This window comes from Humulus lupulus, chromosome 1, assembly GCF_963169125.1.
Source record: "Humulus lupulus chromosome 1, drHumLupu1.1, whole genome shotgun sequence".
In the NCBI taxonomy this organism is placed as follows: domain Eukaryota; kingdom Viridiplantae; phylum Streptophyta; class Magnoliopsida; order Rosales; family Cannabaceae; genus Humulus; species Humulus lupulus.
In genome coordinates this window covers 5,009,314-5,032,993 of record NC_084793.1, presented here as the reverse complement: position 1 = coordinate 5,032,993, position 23,680 = coordinate 5,009,314, and positions in this window count along the sequence as shown.

Genomic DNA, 23,680 nt, shown 5'->3' with positions numbered 1-23,680 from the left:
CTTTAGAGAATGAGGTAGCTTTTAAAATAATAGTATGACCCAAAAGTATACTCCATCGTATTTTCATATTGTTATGTTGTAAAAAAAGAAAATAAAGCAGTATTTGCTTTATATCACATCAACATGAAACAAATAATTAAATATTTTTAAAATAATTAAATATTTTTAAAATAATAACTAAATAAATAAGAAGTAACATATAAAATATAGCTCAAAAAATGCTGCCGACTTTGGTGATAATCTTCTTTGGGTCCAACCTACCATCCCATGTCCAAGGAAGTTGGCTCTTATTATTACTATTTTGCTTAAAATAATTTGTTATATATAAATTTTAAAATTATTTTCGAATAAAAATTACCTTATAATTAAAAATTGATATTTATTTTACTTAGTTTAGTCTTCAGTTTATCACAACTCATGTAGTGATCGATCAATAGTGTAGGTTATCTCCTCATTAAATTGTGGTCAACTGTTTAATAAAAGTCAACGAACAAGATTGATACACAACTTACTAGAAAGACAAATAAACAACCAATAATTCTATTAATTTAATTAATACAAAAAAAAAGAACAAAACATGATTAGTGTAGAGTTAATTTCAAACTCAAAACTAAACATAAGTAGTATTTTATGTTTAATAAAATCTACTATAATTGATTTTTCAATATAAAATGCGATCTCATACATACACATGTTTGTCGAGTGATATTAATTAACATAGAAGACTTTTTTTAGTAATGACTATACTAATCCCAATAATTAATGTTGATTAAAAAGCAAGTTCAAAAAATCCATTTAACAAAATATAAATAGGGGCAAATATAGTGTTAATTTAACATTAAAAATCAAATCAATTCCTCTTTTTCAGAATGGTCTTAATTAAGTAACCAGTTTATTAACAAATTTCTTTAAGTTTTTTTTCCAACATATTGTGACCTAATTAAAAAAGCCTCATTTTTCCATGTATAATTGAACAAGGATTTCCCTTATCCACGGAATTATCTGTGGTAAAAAAAAATAAAAGGTAATTAAATATACAAAGCTATCAACATCTTTTAAAACAGTGTCCCTACCATTTACTAAGCAATAATTATTTATTCTTTTCCTCATCACTATGAGAATTTATTTATAAATCATGTTCCACTTCTAGAAACAAATTTTATTTTTTATTTTTTTAGATCTGTTTTCTTCCACTTCACGCTAAAAAAAAATAGGAAAAAGAAAAAAGAAAACGAAAGGATTAGGATATGAGACTAGCTACGTATGTCTAGATTGTTTGGATAATATAAATATATATTTTAATATATTATAATTATATTAATCTTCTCTTCCCTCCCTATCAAATATACTATTTATTTCCTTCTCTGCTTTTTAGTCTTCTTAATAGTGTAATTTAAATAAGAATATCACGATCTTATTGAATATAAAATTGTCTCAAATTATGCTCCTATACTAAATTATCATATATATTTTTTTAACATATATAAATACAAAATGAGTTATATTATTATATAAACTATGAAAGTATAAGTTTGTAAAATAGTATAGTATTTTATTGGATTTATATATTTTTGGATTCTATATTTTGATAAATTATTTTTTAGATATTTTAAACACGACTTTTATCAAAAAAAATTAAACTAAAATCATAAATAATTTACCAAACTAATAATTTAGAATAAAAACACAATTATTTTGCTTAATAACTATGCTGTCATATCCAATTTTTCCTTCGTCAAAATTGAATTTAGAAGTTTATTTAAATTATTTTACAAAATATATAATTTAAAATATAAAAATTCAAATAGATAATAAGTCAAAACATAAAATAAAACCATATTTTATAAACATAACGTTTTCTTTTATTGGGGTGACCATCTCCTAGTCAACCTTTTGTAATTCTCATAAGTAGATGAATACTTAATAAACAAATCTAGCTATATATATATATATATGTGTGTGTGTGTGTGCGCCTTTTGATAGGTTATGGAGCCAACTTATTGCTGAGTCAGTTTCTAATTAGTCTTAGGGTTTATTTACCAACCTCTTGAGACCTAGAAGATCTCATTAAATATAGGACATTATTATGTTACACATATAAATAGAATTTTTTTTTGGGTATGTATACTTCGAAGAGAGGTTAATTAAATTAATTAAGCCCTGAGATTAAAAAATCAAAGCAGGTGTTACTTAAATTATATTCAAATACTATCGTGTGGCAATTGTATTCTTGATATTCCCTGTCTGGCACCTACCATCAAAAAGCATTAAAAATTGGACACCTTATTACAACATTTCATTACATATTCAATGTAACTAAATTGTGCTATTTGAACGATTTACATATGATAAGAATATAAGAATTCAATAATATGTTTTCAATGAAAAAAAAAATCACAACATTTGAAACACAATTTCAATTATTTCACTTAGTTTGATCAATTTCACACTACAATTTATCATAACCTTCATAGTAAGTGTTGTAGGTATCCTCGTTAAATCGTGGTCATCTATTTATAAGAAAGTTAATAAAAAAATAATAATGATATTTGCACTAAAATTATGCGTTTATTGTATTGACTTGATAATGTTTTTCAAAATAGTGGGTTCCTCCTAAAATAAAATTAATTGATTTATTGAAACTGTCGGTGCATATATCATTATTCTTAATTTAATTTTAAAAAAAGATTAGAATATAATAGGGGTGCTCAAGATTTAATCCAATTCAATTACCCAAAACCAATCTAATTACAAAATATTAGATATTCAAATACAATTAGATTGAATTGGATTTGTAAAGTTGAATATTAATTGAATTAGATCGGATGGCGGATGAGACTATGAAAATACAATTAGGAATCGATCCAATCTAATTATAATTAAAAAAATTATATTCTTTTTTATATATATCATATTAATTATAAATATATTTAATTTTCTTATATTTTTTCTTAGTTTTTAGCACTTTGGAGATGTTATTGCTATTATTTTCATGTTATGTTTATTATAGTACTTTAGTTATTAGTTTTGACACATTATTAATAAAATTTGATAAACTTAATATTTCAAGGACTTAGCAATTGTAAAGACTTAATTTAGTATTATTACTAAACAGTGTCTAGTTTTTTTTTGTATATATTTTTTTACTTGTTAATTTATTTAATATTAAAATTTAGGTATAAAATAAAATAACTGATCCAATCAAATTACAAATCTAATTACAATTGAATTGGATTTTTAGATCAAATCGTATTGGATTGGATGATAATTTCCAACATCCAACCTTTAATTGGATTTGATTGGTTAGAAATAAAATTTTTAACATTTAATTGGATTGGATTGGTTATGAATAAAAATGTTGAATCGGATTGGACCAGCATACTAGAGTGTAATAAAGAGGAAATTACATTTTATATGAGATTTTTAATAGATTGTACAAAATTATGGCTTTTTAAAAAAAAAAAAAGTTAATCTATGATATTTTTTAAGAATTTTTACTTTTATGAGTTTATTTTCCCATATTTTTGTATAAAAGTTGGTTTATGCCATAGTTTTAATCTTAATCAAGTTTTATTAATTTGGAAGGGTATGTTTGTAATTTGATTATTATTTTTTTAGTTTATTATTTATATTACTAATTTTATATTAAATTTTTCTTTGGTTATTTTGCAATTTTTTTTTAATATGAATTGTGCTTAAAATGATTTTTTATTTATTATAAACATTTTTTTCTTTTTTTTAGATTGCATGTTTCTTTTTTCAAATCCTTGGTAAGATAACCAGTTACTTGATTGATCTTTGACAGTTATGTAAAAAAAATCCTAGAGCTAGGTTAAATAACATGTACGAGGAGGGGTAACCAGTTACCATAAGAGATGTGACAGGTTACTCATATTAAATATGAAAAGAAACGTTAAATTTAAAGAAAAAAGAGGAAGAACACTTCATTAAAAAAAGGAAGAAGAAGTAACTATAATTTTATTAACATAGGTAACTAGTTACCATAAAGAAACAAAAAATATACACACACATCATAACATGAAGGTAACCAGTTACCCCCAGCAATATACACATGAAGAACATGAATGTAACCACTCACTCCCAGAAATATACACACAAAGAACAGGAAGGTAACCAATTACCACATATCTGAAGATAGAAAAAAAAATCAAATCCACCCCCTTTCCCTTCTCTCCCATCTTCTTCATATAATTTTTTTCTAGATTTGAATTTTCCTATCAAGGTAACTTGTTACCCATTCACGTTTTCATATTTTTATTAGTTTTCTTTCTAAATTTTGGTGTTCTTATAAGTGTTATTGTAAAAAGAAAATGCTTAAAAAATTGATTTGAATTGTTTTTACATATAGTGGAAACAACTTTAAAAAAAGGGAAATTTGCAGAAATTTGTTGGACTTAAATGCCTACCGTTACTCATTTTGTGCAGACGTTGGTCCTTGGACCGTTAAGTCTTTTCAGGGACTTACGTGGCTATACCTTATTGGTCCAATTTTATTTAAATATTAAAAAAAAATCATTTAAAATTTAAAAAAATCTAAAAATATAAAAACAAAATAATTAAATTTTATTTCATTTTATGTATTTAAATAAACATATTTAGACTTTTTTTTTAATTATCATAAAACTTAATTAAAAAAATATCAATTAAACCAAAACCCAAAAATCCAATTACTTTTGGAGCAAAAACAATTATCCCAACCCTTTCATGCTAAACTAAAAATATGATGGTATACTCATATTTTTGCAAGTTGAATGATATAAAATCATATTTTTTAAAAATTCTCTATAATAGAATCCAAACTCCACCTAATTGAGCGCCACGTAAGCGTAAGCGGTATTCCAAGTAAACTGCACACAGACTTTTTCGGCAGTCTCTGGTGGTAAGACTAGCATAAATAGGCTGTTTTGCTCTACCACGAACACAGTCATCTCTGCGCGAATAGAAAGATGGCTATGGCGAAGGAGAAGGTGGGTGCCGTGAAGAAGCCGGCGAGGTTTCACCAGCCGCATGTCAATATGGGCTCCGCCGAGACTGATGGCCCCTGTTTCAAGCTCAAATCCGGAGGCGTAATCCCGGCGAAGCGGAGACTCGTTAAGTGCTTCATGCTTGCTTATATACTCAAACATGTAGCGGCTCGACACCCAGAGAGGAACCGGGTTCACCCCTACCCACCACAAGCACCTGCGCCGGCGCCGGGAAGTGGTAACGGTGAAAATTGACAGGGGCCGAGAAAATTTTCTTTAATTTTCAAACCTCTTTATGATTTATGTGTCATTTTTATGTTGTATTGTGTGCCACTTTTATATATATATGTGTGTGTGTATGTACTATTACTAATACAGATTCAGTCACTCCGGCTGGGTGTTGTAAGATACAGCTTTGTGTTGTTCTGTTCAATTGGGTTTTGTTAATCCTTGTATAAAAAGTTCCCATATTTACATTTACATATCTATATATATATATGTGTGTGTATGTACTATTACTAATACAGATTCAGTCACTCCCGCCCGGGTGTTGTAAGACACAGCTTTGTGTTGTTCTGTTCAATTGGGTTTTGTTAATCCGTATAAAAAGTTCCCATATTTACGTTTATATATATATATGTTTGTGTGTGTGTGAGATTATAGAGTTTGGATGTTAGAACAGGGGCCGTGGACAGCCTAAAGAACAGGGTTTTGGCCCTCTATTGGGTCGGGTACCCGGTTCATACCCGAATTTTCGGAGGGTGGAGATTCCGGGATTCCCTTCAGCCTTGGCCATTGCCCATTGGCATCCGTGATCTAGCCGGGTCGGGTATTCGGAATCCGACCGAACCCAAATTTCTACCATGGCGGAGGCTTGAATTGAAGTTCTATTCACTTTTCACCCATTATTTTTTTTCTTTCTTTTTTGGGAATTTACTTTTTTTTTTTTTTTTTTTTTTTTCAAAGTATGATTTTGATACTATCTATTTTCAATAATACTTATATATTATTTATATTTTAAAATTATACATATTTGATACCCTAAACTCAGATTTGATTGATAAAATTTTGTCATTATGATCAAACTGTCATCAGTTATATGTAATTAAGTAATTAAATTTAAATTTGGAACCTACATAATTAATAGCAGTTTGATTAAATTGGTAAAATTTTATCAATTAAATCTGAGTTTAGGTATCAAATATGTACGATTTTAAAATACATGATACTATATAAGTATTATTGAAAATAGAAGGTACCAAAATAATAATTTACAAAAACACGGAAAACCACGTGGTTACATAGCTTTTTTTTTTTTTTACTAAAAAGACTAAAAGGGAATGGGAATATCCACTATGTTTGAATGCACAAATGGGATTTGGGAAATTAGTTTCATTCCTTTGATTTGGGGAATATTTTTTAATAGAAGAAACCCATAATAAAAAAGAAGATCAATATGATCGTATTGATAAACCTGAGGGGCCCTTCGAAAACTCCCTCACGTCTCTTATATATTTATGTTTTTTTTTTAAAAAAAATTTCTTTTACTTTAATCAAATTTGGCATATAATTCTGAGCTGTTGCCATGAGTGAAAGTGACTAATCAAAAGCCAATTCTCAAACCAACATAGCTAAACCACACCGCCCATTCTGCTCTGTTTTATTTAGTGAATTGAACTTTTTTTACTTTATGTTGCTTAGTGGCCAAGCACTTTTTCACAGCCTCACTCTTAACTCACTCTTAATTAGTACGAATGTTATAAAATATTAATGAAAGTTATGTATTAATTCAGATATATTTGAAGCTCGTGTATTTTTTTTTATTTTTGAGATTTCCGAGTTCATAGTTGTAGTGGTAAACATCCAAATTCATTCTTAGTACGCACGTTAAGCTCAATAAGACAATTCGACGAGTTAGTCTGGCCCAAAATAACACGAAATCTGTCTCTTACTATATGACAGACTAACTGTGTCCAATTTACAAAAGTAAGTCCATATTTGTATAATGAACCTAAACAAACGACCTGATCTGCACCCGGGTCTAAATCTATTGAGTGAACCAGACGGGTCAAAGAAAAAATCAAAAGAATTTAGTCAACAAAGACATTATCCATCAAGCGAGAATCTAAGGACTAGGCCTTTAAACGTGTCAGAAGGAATGACATCTGAGTTAACTCTATAAATAAAACTGGAAGGAGTCCCTAAGTCATCGAATTTTGAATACACAGACTAATCAGTCACCCAACTATGACTTTTCCTCAATCATCCATTGTTGTCTCTATCACTACTAATCATCTCGCATTTTTCTTAGTACTATTTCATTATTATTACATTAATTTATATTATTTATTATTGTAATCCGACTAATTTGAGTATCGAACTTTCTTTAGGAGATGTCCATAGGTGCACCTAATTGAATTCTAGCCTTGTCCTTTTGTTTTTGAGAGGTTGCTAATGCACAAATAATCAATTATAAGAATTGGCTAGTAAGAATTTAGAGTTGTGGATTTTTGTTTTCGTGTGGACTTATTTTGTTTCTTTTTCTTCTGGTTTTGTTGTTACATCAAAGTTTATAGTTCGGTAGTCAATTTGGGGTTTTTAAGGTACAGAAAACAAGGTCAAATTCTATGTCTTCGTGTCTGGTGTGTAATGTTGTATATAATTGTTTGGACGAAAATATGTACACCTGTAACCTATGACATTTCTTTGTCAGTTTTCTTTTTCAGCTAAATTTATTGGGTGCGCTTAGCCAAAAATTCACGGTAATCTTTTTTGGGAAATAGTCACATGTTCTAAGAATTCAACATTAGTATAATAAACTATTTTTATATAGCACATCATTTGACGAGTTCGGATCATAACATTATTAATCATTTTAGGTTTTCAAATTTCTTGGGTTTTGGGGATTATTGTTTTCAGACATATTTACTTAAAATACTAATTTTTGCTAAAAAAATTTATTTTTACTATCAAATATTTTTTTTTCAATTTTAAGATTTTAAGGAAATTTTTTATTTTTTTTACGATTTTGTACATATTTTTTTTGTCTTTTCACGTTGTTTTTAATTTTTTTTGTGTTGATATTTAGTTGGTTCAATAAGTTATTTTTAAATTATTTTTTAATTGTTTTTCCTAAAAAAACTGTATTTTTATAATTATAAAATTTTAAAAAACATATTTTTAAAAACTTGAGTGAGTAATTTTAAAATAAAAATAGAAATCGTAAAAAAAATATGTATATTTAAGAAAAAATCGGCTTTTTTTTTAATTTGATTGCTTTAAATAAATCAAACTTATTGTAAAAAAAATAAATAAAATGCTCTCTAACTTTATTTATTTCTTTTTTCGTTTGCCGGTTGTGTGGACCCACAGTCGCTGACAAATAGGAATTTAGCTTTTTGTCGTTTTCAAACAAGTAGATCTGTTTATGTGTCGTTTTCTAACAACGACAGTGTATATAATAAGTAAATATTGTATTTTTAAATATGAAAAGAAATCCTCATAATGGATATTTTTTTTTAATTGCTAACTGGAAGTGTACCTTTCCTTAATAATCAATTTATATTTTTATTAAACACCTCATCTGCCATACATCATTATAATTAAGATCCCTGTAATTATAGATAAACTTGACAATAACTTAAATAATTTTTATAAGTAAAAAAAAAAATTGAATATTGAAAGCCCAAAAAAGTAAATAATAAAGGAAGTAGCAAGATCTAGTGAAAAGTGTAAAACTACAACGTTTTTTTTTTTTCATGGAATCTGTACTGAATAAAGAATTTGGAATAATTATTAATTATTTTTCTTATCTACACAATCCGAGTATTAATTTAATTAAACATTAATTGTAGGCCTAGCTTGCTAAGTAGGTTTATAAAAAGTATTAAACTAATTAATAGAAATATCTTCCCGACAAAAAAATTAATAGAAATATCTGACTCAATGTATTTTTTTGGTTTAATTTCTGGCCGGGTTCTAGAATTTTGTGTAGAATATTTATAATAATATGATGATTATTAGTGTAACTAACTTTGTAGTTTGTAATAATTAAGCATATTCAATAATTGGTCATGTGTTGTAATTGTACATCGTTTTTTAGTCACTTGAATATAAGATATACAAAATAATTTTGCTAACGCACTTAGGCTGTCTTAAATTTTATGCTAAATATAGCACAAAAAAATGAATTAATGTTATATTTGATACAATATTTATAATTATGCTCAAATACACAAGATGTAACTTAACACACAAAAAAAAATTAATAATTTATTTAATATTTATTAAAAACATACAAAAATTAATTATTTTATTATTTTTTATTATCGAAATTATGCGGTCTAAGAAATTTTTTATTAATAAAAATAAATGAAAAATGATATATGGTTATCATTAATTATCAACTACTCAATTATAAAAATTACTAGCAATACGATAAATAAAAAATTAATATTTATTGATGTGTCAAATTTGAGTCATTTTATATTATGTGCTAAATATAGTGTTACATGAATTTTAAAATACAGGATGAATTTGTATGGATGAATGATTTTTAATCATTTTTATCAAATGTATTACAGTCTATTTACTTTCAATCAAATGTTAATTGTAAAAAAAAATACACAAAATAATTTGGTCAAAATTCCAAAGTGGTCTCATGTGTGAACTTGAATTTTTCAAATGTTTTCTCCAAAATGTGACCTAGATTTGGAAGGTGTACCCTACTCAGAGTTTGGTCATGTCACTTCTTTCTCAGGGATTTATTTAATTGTAGCTGAAATTATTGGCTGCCCTTTCCCAAAAACGCACGTGCTCATAAATGACTAGTATTAATTAACTCATGATTTTTATTATTAATGACTATATGATTATCAATAATTGATGTTGATTAAAAAATACAATTAAAAACATCCATTTATACCACTAACGAGAAGAGAATTAAATATTGTGCTTTCAAATTAAAACGAAATCAATTCCTCTTTTTTCAGAATAGTAGTGAAGTAATCAGTTTAATAATAAATTTCCTGAAGTTTTTTTTCCTAACATATTCATTTATCATTCCCCACCATCAATATTTTGCAACATATATAGTATCTAATTAAATATTATATTTGTTGGAATATATTAAATATTATGCAATTTAAATAAGAATATAATCATCCTATTATAAATAAATTTAAAATTGTTGACTAGCAATTTCGTTGGCAATTAATTTAACAAAACTTAAAGAAAATAAGGATTTAGACACATAATTTTACATAGTTCACGTTACGAATTAACTCTAGTTTGTGAGTCAAGCTTCTATGGAGATTTTCAGGTAGCATTTTTGGGAATACTTTGAAAACAATCAAATGAATCCAAGACCCTTTACAAAATGTGCCATATCCCTATTTATAGATGGTTGGGGCAATTAGTTCCATAATGATGGCAAAATACAATTATCCTCCCTTAACGGAGACTTAAATGTACAATAAATAATTAATTTCCTCAGTTATAATGTTGGTCGTCCCCTGCGTATCTCATTAGGCCCAATACGAGGTAACAACGAACTATAGTATTGGGCAACACGTTCCTGACAATGTCGGGAGGGTACTGCACGTTATCCCATGTCAGTCGACGTCATGAAACATCCTGCTTGTCGCTTGTATGAAATCGACACCACGACTTGAGTAGCAACGGATGTTAGATGGTTGCTTGTGGTCAAGGGCCACTGTAGTTAACATCTGACAACTCTACTCCATGCTCAGAGGATGATCCTCGTAGACCTGTAGGCTATGAGTAGAATAGACATTCTGGTAATAAGACTTTGAGCCTTATTGTAATGCCTCAAATTTCCTAATAAGGTTTAGGACCTTGATTAGGAGGTCGGGATGGCCATACTTGATTTATTATGTTATTAAATGATAATATGCATATTTAGATGTATTAAATATGCATGTGAACCCATTTTTGATTAATTGGGTGATTTTCATATTTTGGCCATTTCGGGCATATTTGACATATATGTGATATGTGTGTGGTGCTTTATTATTATTTGGTTATGCTAGGGTTACTCAGCACAGGACGATCCTAGGAGGTAAGCTTGTGGGAAAGTCACAACGGGATTTATTCTTGATTCGGAGTGAGTCAAGGGGTATTTAGCATTACCGAATTATTGGGTAATGGGAATAAGAATTTGATGATAAATTGGGAATTAGTAAGATTAGGGGGAAAATTTGGAGGTTTTGACTATTTTGCCCCTGTGGACGTTTTTGGGACCCCGAGCATTAAGATTTGTTTGAGGCTATTTAAGCTTGAAGTAACCCGTTAAGAAATAAAAAGAATGTTCATAACGTTCTCTCTTCGTCAAAGTTCCATTTTCGTCTCCCGATCGCATTTTCGAAGGAAACTTGAGTTCTAGGACTCGGATTCAAGCGGGGATTGAAGCATAGCAATCCTAGGGAAGATTAGAAGCTTATTAGCGGGAGGATTTAGTTGGGAAGCAACTCAATCGAAGGTAATCCAAGTTTTAAGTTCTAAGTTTTAAAGTTTTTAAGCTTGAATTGGACTTTGTGTTTTGATGAGTTTTTGATTGAATTGAAGCTTGGGTTTTGTGGGTTTTGGATCATGGGGATGTTTGGGAGCTTTGATTTTTGAGTAGGTTTATGGAAGGTTTTAAAATGTTAAAAACGAGGGGAAAATGGCTAGTTCAAGGTTGGGCCGCGGCTCTGTTCTAGGGCACCGCGGCCCAAGCTTGCTGATGGAGTAGGTATGCTCTGTCTGGGGGTGGGCTGCGACATGGTGTATGGTGGGCCGCGACACTTAAGGGAATTTTTGCCCAGAATTGTGGTTTTGTCATGGGAACTTAACTCTAAGGCCCTGGAGTCGATCCTACTACCTAGTTGAGTCGGATTCGATGTCCCGGAGGCTTGGGTTGGGTTTGGAAATATTTATTTACAGTTTATGATGAGGTTTTATATTATGGTTGTGACTAGGTTATCACTAGGGGCTTGGAATCAGGATCATGCTTGTGGCTCGTTTATTGGTAACCTGTGTGTTGACCCTTGATTTGGCCAACGACACGGAGTCAAATGTACGACAAAAGATAAAGCGACAATTAAGAAAGATGATCCAATGAAAAATAAGAAAACACCAAGGAATTATAATGGTTCAGCCCTAAATGATGGTAATGACCTACGTCCACTTAGTGCTATTATTAAGATTGAATCTCAAAGTAGTGATCAAAGAACTAGGGTTCTTGAGTTTCACAAACCTTGGAATAAATACAATGAAACGATGGATAATTGCACTATAGCTCTCTCTCTCTCTCTCTCTCTATCTTAGCAAAAAGATTCAGCCATCAAAAAGTCGCTTGAGCTATTTTATGAATATTTATAGGCTTAAGGAGGGTTACATGGGCCAACGGGCCATATCTTTCCTTAATAACCGTGTATCAAGGTCATAATGAGGAAATATTCAATGTAATTATTATAAGATTACAATTTAGAAGGAAACAAATCAAATTATACGACCAGCCTGGTCATATCTTAAAGTTAAGCCCGACGAAGTGATGTGCTTCTGGTTGATAGTCGAGCAGCACTTCTGCCACGTGTCACTTGTATTTAAGATGCTAAAAAGCTTGCAAATGTCAAGTTTTTATGGAGGCTTTTAGGTAGCATTTTGGCAATGCTATGAAAACAATAAAATTAATCCAAGATCATTTACAAAATGTGTCTTAGCCCTATTTATAGATGGTTGAGGGCAATTAATTCCCTAATGAGGAATAAATACAATTATCCTCTCTTAAGAGGGACTTAAACGTACAATAAATGATAAATTCTCTCAGTTATAATGTTGGTGGGCCCCTGCGTATCTCAGTGGGCCCAATACGAGGTAACAACCCACCATGACTTGTGTACCAACGAATGCTAGTTGGCTACTTGTGGTCTAGGATCAATGTGCTTGACATCTAACAACTCTTCTCCATGCTCGGAGGATGATCCTCATAGACCGGTAAGACTTACCTTCTGTGGAGCTCCAAGCAACCTCAAGGAGACTTAATTAGCTTCCGTGAAGGCTTAATTATTATTTATAATGTATGACATTTGTCACTCGGTGAATACACGGACAACAGAAACAATCATGCTTTAATTTATACTAATTTTTTAAATACAAAATGATTTTTTTAACATATATAAACAAAATGAATTTTAATATTATATAGACGGTAGAAGTATATGTAAAATGGGATAATATTTTATAAACAACATAAACATACCTTTTTCTTTGTCCCCTCGTCTACCCTTTTGAAGGTATGAGAAGTTAAAGAAAACTTAATAAAGAGTTATAAAAATAGAGTATCAAAAAATTATTTAAATAATTTGAAATACAATAAGCACGATTTTTTTTATGTATTATTATTGTTTTTTAAAAAAAATTAAAATAAAAAGAAATTGTAGCATTTTCCAATCCAAGAGGCTTGGACATGCACAAATGGAATCTAACTATCTTAGTGGGTTTTAAAGGAAGTTGTCTTTTGATAAGTCACATTATTGCTGAGTCAGTTTCTTCTTATAATTATTTGCTTTTTTTGTCAACCTAACCTATGGAGTGAGACACGTAAGAGCTATCAAATATAGGATATTATGATATATTAAAAAAATGATTTTTTAAATCAATAATTCTTATCCCATTTAATTTTTTACATTGTTATCCAAGTTAGACTAAATCATAAATTCGTAAAGTTAACTAATTTTTTAGAAGGCTTTTCTTACTAATAATTCATTTTTAGTGAGTGGGGAATTGTACTATTACTTTTTTCCTTCAATTTTCATTTAAGAAAACCAGTCCCCACCATACAAAAAATGTAAATAAAAATCTGATTTTCACATGACTGAAAATTTACTATTTTTCCCACGGTAAGAAAAAGCTAACGAAAGTCATTATGTGATAAAAATTATCAAAATTAAGTTAAAAGTACAAAATAACTTCAAAAAATATGTCATTTTATCCAAGAATTTTATAAAATTACAATTAGTAAAAATGATATTTTTTAAAAATTATTTTATATTCTAATCTAATTTTAATAATTTTTTACAAAATTACTTTTATTTAAAATTTTGACCAACTTTCTAGAATACCAAAAATTATTTTACAAAAATATATTAAAATTGTGCTTCATTTTGGCAAGTGCCATTTTATAACGATATCAGAGACTTTTCAATCACAAGTAGAGACTTTTCAATCACAAGTATTTGTAGTTTCTTGTTATGTAATTTCTGGTTATAATGATAACAAAGACTTTTCCTGTAATGTAATTTCTGGTTTTATTGAATTATTTCATTTTAAAAAACAATCAGTACTTGGAATTAAGTCAGCAACTTTTTCTGTGTAAACTCAAGAATATGTTTACTTTAGTAACTCCCAAACACTATTTAGATTTGGTGGGACCCACCAATCCCATCTACAAATAAAATAAATTGTTTGTATTTATTTGCAAGTTGCAACAAATAAGGATGACGTGTGAACCACCGCTCCAACCACCGGTGGTAACCAGTTTTCTCCGATCTCCAGTGGTTCGGTGACTTCAGTGGAAGATGGGAAATGAATGTCATGGTGGTAAGTAAATATCAGAGACCCAATAGTAATGTTATAATATATATGACTATTTCTTTACAGGGCTTCATTTTAAGTCTTATCGGTTGAGCTAGTAGTGTTCTCGATTTTTGAACAGTTTTCGGTGTGATTTTTTTATGATCGTGTATATTGTGGCTATTTAGAGCATCGGCGCAATTTTTAGAAAATTCTGAATAGTTTGCAGTACTGAAAACTAGGTTCAAACATGTTTTTGCATGCGTGACTAATTTTTTTTATGCGCGTGGAAAGCAACATGTTTGAACCTAGTTTTCGGTACTGTAAACTATTCGGAATTTTCTGAAAATTTGCAAGATGCTCTAAACAACTACAATAGACATGGTCATAAAAAAAATCACGCCGAAAAATATTCACGAATCGAAGACAGTGAAGAGTCCCACCAATAGGACTTAAAGTGAAAATCCTATAAAAAAAAAATTCCAATATATATTTATTAATTTTTCGATATTTCTTTCAAAACTATGAAAAATATATGTAAAGGGACATTTTTCGTTTGATGTGAGATGTACTGTGATTATTAATTATTTTCTTTTACAAAAGTTTGCAGAATAAATCCACCAAAATCCATGCTTGATTCGCATGATGGGGTCATCTTTCTCAAAAGCTTGACTACCTGGCATAATTTGAATAAAATTGAAATGAAAATTGTGTGTGGATATATTTATATGATTATAGTCTCATTCTGAGGATTTTGTTAGTTCAACATAGCCATGAATTATCAAAATTATATTCGGTATTAGAATTTGTCCATGTGACCATTTTCTTAAGTAGGGTCACTTTATTAAATTTTCAACTTTTTCATTTTCAAATACCAACATATTTAAAAAAAAATGTCCATAAAAGAAATTTCAAGGAAACTTCAAAGGAGTTATGACTGAAATTTCTTAGTTAAGAAGTTAGCAAATGGAGAATGGAATGCAATATGAAATTGGACCTATTGTTATTCTACCATTTAAATAGTCCTTTATATCATTTAGTTTATAACTACAATTAAATAAGTTTAAATACTTTTTCAGTAGGCTTATAATCATGTATTATTACAATTGAATTTGAATGATTGTTCAATATGTGACTACAAAACTTAGGGTGTGTTTGTAAACAATTGTGTAGTTATTAGATTGTGTAATTACTAAGGTAATAGTTACACTACATTTTAAAATACAAGGCATGTTTGGATGTCAAGTGGTAATTAATTATGAATTTCTATTGTCATGTTTAGTAAAACAGTTAGTAATTACACATAAAAATAATATTATGTAATAAATATTATTTGAAACTGATAGTAATTAGTATTTACATAGTGTAATTACATCCAACTCTCGTGGGGGCTATGAGAATTGGACAGTATAATTGAGACCTCTCAATTACCTCAAATTACTTACTCATTACTATTTAATGCAAAATTTTCCCATTTTTCTAAACATGCTCCTGTCATTATTTATCTCATCTCTCTCTCTCCTCCTTTATTTCCTTCTTCTCCATTTTCCCTCATGGCCAACAAGCAACCAAAAAAGCATGTTCATATTTGTTTGAAATGCATAAATTAGTATCTTAATTGAATATTTTGTGAGTTTAAGTTCTAAATCATCAGAAATTTTCATAGGTGTATATATATATTGTAGTCTCCATGGATAACTTAAGAGAGAATAGAAAGGGAGGGGGAAAGAGAGAAAAAAGCGGAAAAAACTAAGAAAAAATTGGATGAAGGTGGGTGGTGAAGGCGGTTGGCAGGGGCATTTTTGAAAAAATAAGTGTTATCCCAAAAATCAGAAGTGAATGACATGGCAGACATTAATTATAAGTGGCTGACACCTGGCAAAATCTGTGTTCGACTATCGACTAGGAAGACATCCAGTGTCATGCGATCGGTTTCTTCATACGACCAGCCTGGTCGTACGCACATTATACGCGAAGGAAATCTTAGGCAGTTATGATGGAATCTGAAATTATCTCCCATGATTTCCTGAGTATCCGATTATTTAGGAAATAATATCTGTAACAAATCAATGTAAATCTTCCATGAGCTTATAAATAGTAGCAAAGGGCTCAGGGAAGAGGATCCGATCCTTTTCTTTTGAGCAAAAAAGATCTTTTGAGATTAGAGAGAGATTACACGAGAATAGTTGTATTTTCTTCAGAGGTTAGTGAAACTCATTGAACCCTATTTCTTTGATCACCCATTTGAATCTCATTTTAATAACAATTCAAGTGGACGTAGATTATTACCAGATCCTGGGGCCGAACCACTATAAAATCTTGTGTTCTTATTATTTTCATCATCACACTCATTTCAACACATTCATCTACGTCAAGCGTATTTTTGACTCCGTGTCAGTTGGCCAAAATCTGGGTCAACATTCTGGTGCTTTCATTGAGAGCTTGATAGATTATCGTTGAAATATCAATGGCGAAAACTACCAAGAAATCTGGATAGGCGGCCGGGGCTGCGTCATCTCACCCTCCTCCTCCTCCTCCTGCAAACGTGGCTGAGGATGAGCCACATTTGGATTTTGATGAGGAAGAAATGGACGATGCGACGCTGAAGAATACCCTAGGGGCATTACATGAGGAACTGGCCAAGCTGAGGGAAAGCCAGGAAAGTGCTACCGAAACTAGGGTTGAACATTGGGCGGGTTGGTCGGGTTACAAGGCATTTTTACCCCTCCAATGTCATAATTGGGTTAGCAAAAGTGACCCGTAACTTGCCCAATTAAGAAAAAAAAAATTTCAACCCGTCCAATAATTTGGGCGGGTTGGTCGGGTTAACCTGCCCAAATCGAAATTGTATTTTTTTTTTGTCGGGTTGGTCGGGTTGGGCGGGTTGGGCGGGTTGGTCGGGTCAACCCGCCCAAACAAAAGTGTTATTATTATTTTTTTTACATTTTTGTAATTTTTTTCTTTTAAATATTAGTACTAATAATGTGAAGTTTATCTTTTTAAGCTTAAAATAATATTTTAAATTTATAGTAAAAAAATTAAAACAAAACTTAATTAATTTATATATTTATTTGAATATATTAAAAATAATAAATTATTAATTGAGCGGGTTGGGTTATATTGGGCTGGTTGATAATTATTTTCAACCCGCCAATATAACAATTGGGTGATTTAAATTTTGGTCGGTTTATTCGGGTTGGGCGGGTTGTAAAAATTTCTGCACAGCCCTAGACGAAATCATGGCGCGGAAACAACAAGAAATTGAGCGACAACACCTGGAGCTGAGTGAGAGACAGGCGGAAATGGACCGCCTTCAGAGGGAGGCCATGTCAGCCCTCGAAGCAGCCCTACATTTGGCTAGGAATCAGGCAGTACCTGCCATGCACCCTGATCAACCCGCAGATGGGCCACCCCAGAGGGGTCCCAATCCTAGCCCGCCTATCCAACCCTTGAGCCCACAAAGGCCCGAGCAGCCGACTATGCCTCAGGAAGATCTCCCACCAAGGGATACTGAAGCACAGCCTGTCTCGCAGGCTGGTCGCGGCAATTCCCTGCAGTCAAGGCAGAATAAGGCCGGGCAACAGCCCCGTAGTCCTAGACGCCATAGGGGCGATGAGCCAAATCCCCCGAGCAGAGGACAACGTCATTCTGGTAACAGAAGGAACTCAGAGTCCGACTCTGCGGTCCGAGGCCCCCCACACATGATAATGAACGGGGACCTACCGACCAGCGTAGGTCACCATCTAACGCTCAGGGGGTACCAGCTCGGGAAGGTAATCGGGGGAACAGCCGATCCCATCGTGACCACTCGAGGGTTAGGGACGACCACGATTATAACGAAGCCGACTCAGGTAGAGGTAATGCAGGCCGGAGAAACGAACAAAGAGGAGGGGGTAGAAGCCCATCGCTTAGGGGCGACTACCCTGAAGGACGCGATGCTGGGGGGCAGCACCAGCATAACAACGTCTTTGATCGGCTCGGACCTAAAATACACAAGAAACAACTCAAGGAGGGGGATCGGTCTTTTTTCTCTTTTTCAGAATTGTATTACTATTATCTATCGTTTGTATTGTCTTATTCTTCTAAGGTCTGTGATACTCAGGAACCCTAGTTCTTTGATCACACCTTTCAAGCTCAATATTAATAATAATATCAAGTGGACGTAGGTTATTACCAATCACTGGGGACGAACCACTATAATTCTCTGTGTCCTTTATTTTCCATTAGTTCATTTTCTCAAGCTCTATATTATATTCTATCGTTTTCTAGATTTCGTGTCGTTGACCAAAACTAGAGTCAACATCATATAAATTCAAATTTTCCTTTGCACAAAGTACACCTTATATTCAGATTACTGATATCGATATACATCTTAGTAAATGTGTTGTATATAATAGAGATTATATATGATATGCGAATTAATTATCTTTATAAAATTACCGTTTAAAATAAACATTTAATTCTTATCATAATAGATGATGATTTGTAGATCAGTCTAAATCCTGAGTATTCATGAACTCTTGTTTGTGTTTATTGGATTTTTTGATTCAATCGTTATGGTTTCTTAGGATAATAAATCTAATGACTTTTGTTTTGGAGATTTAATATCATGAATGGTTGGGAACATGATTTACAATAATGGAATTCATACTTTCCTAACAAATCGAATATCTCTTAAGGGTTAATTTTGGAGTTGAATACTTATTGAGCTCAAATCTATAATTTGATTATAGATTAATTATTCGCTAGTGAATTAATGGTACTTAAGGATCAAGAGGTAATTAGTATGGTAAAACGGTAATCTTGATCAACTCTAATTAACGAACCAATAAATGAAAGACAAAACTATATTTATTGATTATATAAATGGACTAAAAGAGAAAAGTCTGTAAATATAATTTTATAAATATATAGAGTGCAATTCCATATTAATAGTAGAGTAATCATGTAACTAATAAATAAGATTATTAGATTAAAAAGTTTAATTAATATTTGGTTTATTGAAGCTTCGTATTATAGGTCCATGGTCCCCAGATCTATTCTATCATACACTATCAAGGGTAAGGATGTCAAAGGAAAGATTTGTAGTAAGCCAATTGTTGCTTAGTTATTGAGTTTTTAATTAATTTATTAAGTTTTTTTAAGTAACTTTGAATTTATTAGTCTTATCATGATTTTATAGATTTTTGTATATTTTTATAGATATTTTAATATAATATGTTGTGGTGTAATTATTTGAAATTAGTGTAGTTAGATTAAAAGTTAAAAATGTGATTTTATTGAACTTAATTGCCAAAGTAAATTAAATTTTAATTAATAATTTTATGGACTTAATATGATTTATTTTGTAGGATGTACTTTGCATTTTTTGTTATGATTGAAAAGAAAGAAAAGAAAAGTGATATTTTTGAAAGAAAGGAAAAAGTAAGCCAACGAGGCCAACGCCATTCCCAGGCCCAAGCCTCCAGCCGACCTAACTCGCTAGCCCCATGTGCCTGCCCCAGGACCCGCACCTGCGCCGGACCTGGACCCACGCCAGCCCAAGCCTCCGTCCAGCCCAGGCCCAAAGCCTTTCCTGCCCCCAGCTACTTCCCATCCACACGGGCCTGCGCCTGCCACTAGGCCTAATCCGCGTCATCTAACCTCCATTCAGCCCAGGCCCACCCTCAAATGCCAATTTTTTACTTAATTTTTCTACACATTTTCACTACAAAATTCATCATGACACCCTTGAATTTACCCCTACTTGCCATATTATTATTAATTTAATACTCTCATTTTGGCTATAAATAGGGAATTTCAAGACCATTTTTGGGTGCTTAATCTTTGGTTACTTTCATCTTTTCTACCATTCTCTCATCCATTTTAATATTTTTCAAGAGTATTTTCTCTTTGTTTTGTAATTTCTATTATAGTTATGAGTTTCTAATCTTTTTAAGAATATTAAGGTGATGATAAAACAATATGTAACTAGATAATATTTATTATGTGTGTTGATTTCTCATTTGTGCAACAAAGTTTATGGATTTTTCTTCTTCAGATATCTTCTTTCTTCTTAAATATCATGTATTTTTTATTGTTAGCACATATGTACACTTTGTTCTTCATTAGTGCAAAATTATAATATTCTTTTATTAATGTGTGTTATAAAATTGTGCACATCAAATGCTTAGAACAAAAATATTGGTTGTGTTTAGTAAAATTTTTGTTTTGGATTTTTTTAAACACAAAAATAGAAATATTATTTTATTTTTGTTTCTTTATTTTTAAAAAATAAAAATATGTTTGGTAAAAACAAAAACAATAAATGTGTTTGATAACTTTTATTTTTAGTTTTTGTTTAACAATATGAAGTGTTGATTTGAAGAAGAGAAAAAAAAAAGTAAAAACCAATTTAAAAAAATTTTGAAAGTGAAAAAATTCTATTTTAAAATTTTAATAAATTTTAAAAAATAATAAATAAAAATAGAAATATCAAACACATTTTATTATGTTTAATTGTCAAAATTTTAATTAATTAAATAAATAACTATTTTTTTTAAGTGTTACTAAACGCAACCATTATATTTTGCATTATAAATAATATTCATTGTTTTATTTGTTATTTCTTTAGATTGATTCACACTAAATGTTTTGATACAATATCTTAAAAAATAAAAATAAATTGTATATTTTTATAATAATTTATGCTTAAATAAAATATTTAATTTAAATGAATAATGGTTTGATTAATTTCTACCAACACTAAAACTTCAACTTATATTTTCTAAATTTTATTATCTTAATATTATTGTCTCTATTTCATTTTCTTGTCGTAATATCTACTCATCAGTCTTTTTCTTTGTCTCTCTCTCTCTCTTTCTCTGACAGTATATATTGTCTTTGATTTTCTTGTCACAATATCGGATCATTAATCTCATTCTCGTTCTCTCACAAAATAGATTGCCTTTGACTTTCGCTCTATTCATTCTCTCTATCTCTCTTTCACACACAATCAGTCAATCTCAGACGCCAAGAGAGGGTAAGGTATTCCTTCTCTTTAAAAGCACCAAAAACAACTTATTATAACACACAAAATAGTGGGGAGCTTTCAAAAACTGAGGTCCAGAAGAGCCATGGCAGTGACGAGAGTCTCAGATTTTGAAACGGCGGTGAAAATGAAGCAAGACCCAGATGGAAAGGTGGCCTCGCCACAGACAGAGCTGCATAACCCAGATGAGATCATGATCATCCCCAACAAAATCTTCAAACCAAAACTCTGCACTCACGACGTTTTTCTCCCGAAGAAAAGGTTGGTCAAAACGATGATGTTTGAATATATAGTTGAGAAATTCTCTGCTGTCAGAGCCTCCAAAACTACCAAAGAAGATATGTAGCCGAAGAAGATCTCCATTTTCTCTGTTTTCTATCTCATATGGCGTTTTCAGTTAGTGGGTTCTGTTCTGGTTTTATGGTGTTGTGTGTTCTTGAGTTTATGTTCTGAACTGTTTCAATTATGTACTTTCTGATTATGAACTTGGTATGGTGTGTCTCTCTTCTGTTCTATAATTTTCTTCTATAGAGTTGAAAATTGGTAACATTGGTTTGTTTGGTACTTGGAATTTGGTGACATGGAAATTATCGCAAGCTAAAAGGTTAAAGGAAAAGTGGGATTTGAGACACCTCTTTCTCTGTATTTATAAATATATCTTTCTCTTTGTATCTCTCTTTTTGGCAAAATTGATTGGATCTTTTTATACTTCTCAATCTAGTCTAACACTATTGTCGATACTCGATATAAATATAGATTTTTCTTTCCACTTTGAAACTAGGCCAATACAGTAAAAAATGCTCATGGATACAACTTGTGGAACCTTCCTAATTACTCAAAATGGGTCCATAAATCTAAAGTTTGCTTTGGATGGCTTTATTAATCTTGGCTTTTGGTTAATTAGAACAAAGGAAGACCTTTAGGGTGACCCATTTCAGAATTGCTAAGGGGCATATGCAATCAAATATCTGGTTACAAGTTGGAATTTAATATGTATTGTGGGTAGAGCTGTAAATACGAGTGTATATTCTAGCACGGCACAAAAATGGCACGAGCCCGGGAGGCACGAAAAAATATGGGCTTAAGCCATACACGACACGAATTGAAAATTGGTTTGGCACGACACGACATGGGCCTGAACACGACACGAAAGCACGAATAAATTATCGAGAAAGTACGACACGATAAAAAGCCTGATATTTTTACATTAATAATGATAATAAATTTTTATTTGTAAATTATCTATAAATAATGATAATATAAGTCTATTATTTTTCTCAATGTTTATAATTATATTAATTTATTTTAAGATTTGTGAGTTAAATTTTTTAGCATTTATTAGTAGGTATTTAAATTCTAATAATTATCTTTGATATAATTTTAGGTAAAGTACTATTGAAAAGTATATAAAAATATCTCAAATTATAATTTTAACAAAGTAATGTATTTAAATTGGTGGTGAGTCCATTGATTGTTAAAGAGGAGGTAGGGGGTTCAATTTCACTTCTTCACATTTTTTTGCAATAATTTATTTTCCAGAGCAAGAAATAAATTATGTGATAATTATGAGCAATTGATTAATTATGAATTAATTAATTATTTAACCATATAGTTTTTCAAGGTTAAAATTTATATTAATCATGTTTGGATTAATATGAAAGAGAGATTAATAATTATCTTATTTATAATAAGATATTTATTTATTTTATTTAAAACTGATATTTTAAGATAAAAATAATTTTGAATTAAGTGATATTTATTTTGAAATAAATATATTGTCATAAATATTGATTAAGCAAACAAATGAGAAAATTCAGGATAACCCTAATGGTATGTTCGACCACCTCACTGTGGAGTGAGTGTGGCGCCACAAACATAGACTTCCTATTCCTGGTATTTGAATTTTAAAGTGAGCTAGATTGGGTGTCTTACCCTTCCAAATTTCATAAGTTGTCTGAGTTGTTCCTGATCTAAGATGAACTCGGTTGCTAATATAACAAGCTGTATTCACTGCTTCTGCCCAAAAATGAGTGGCAATCTTCTTTCCACTTAACATGACATGAGCCATTTCCTGAAGAGTTCTGTTTGTTCT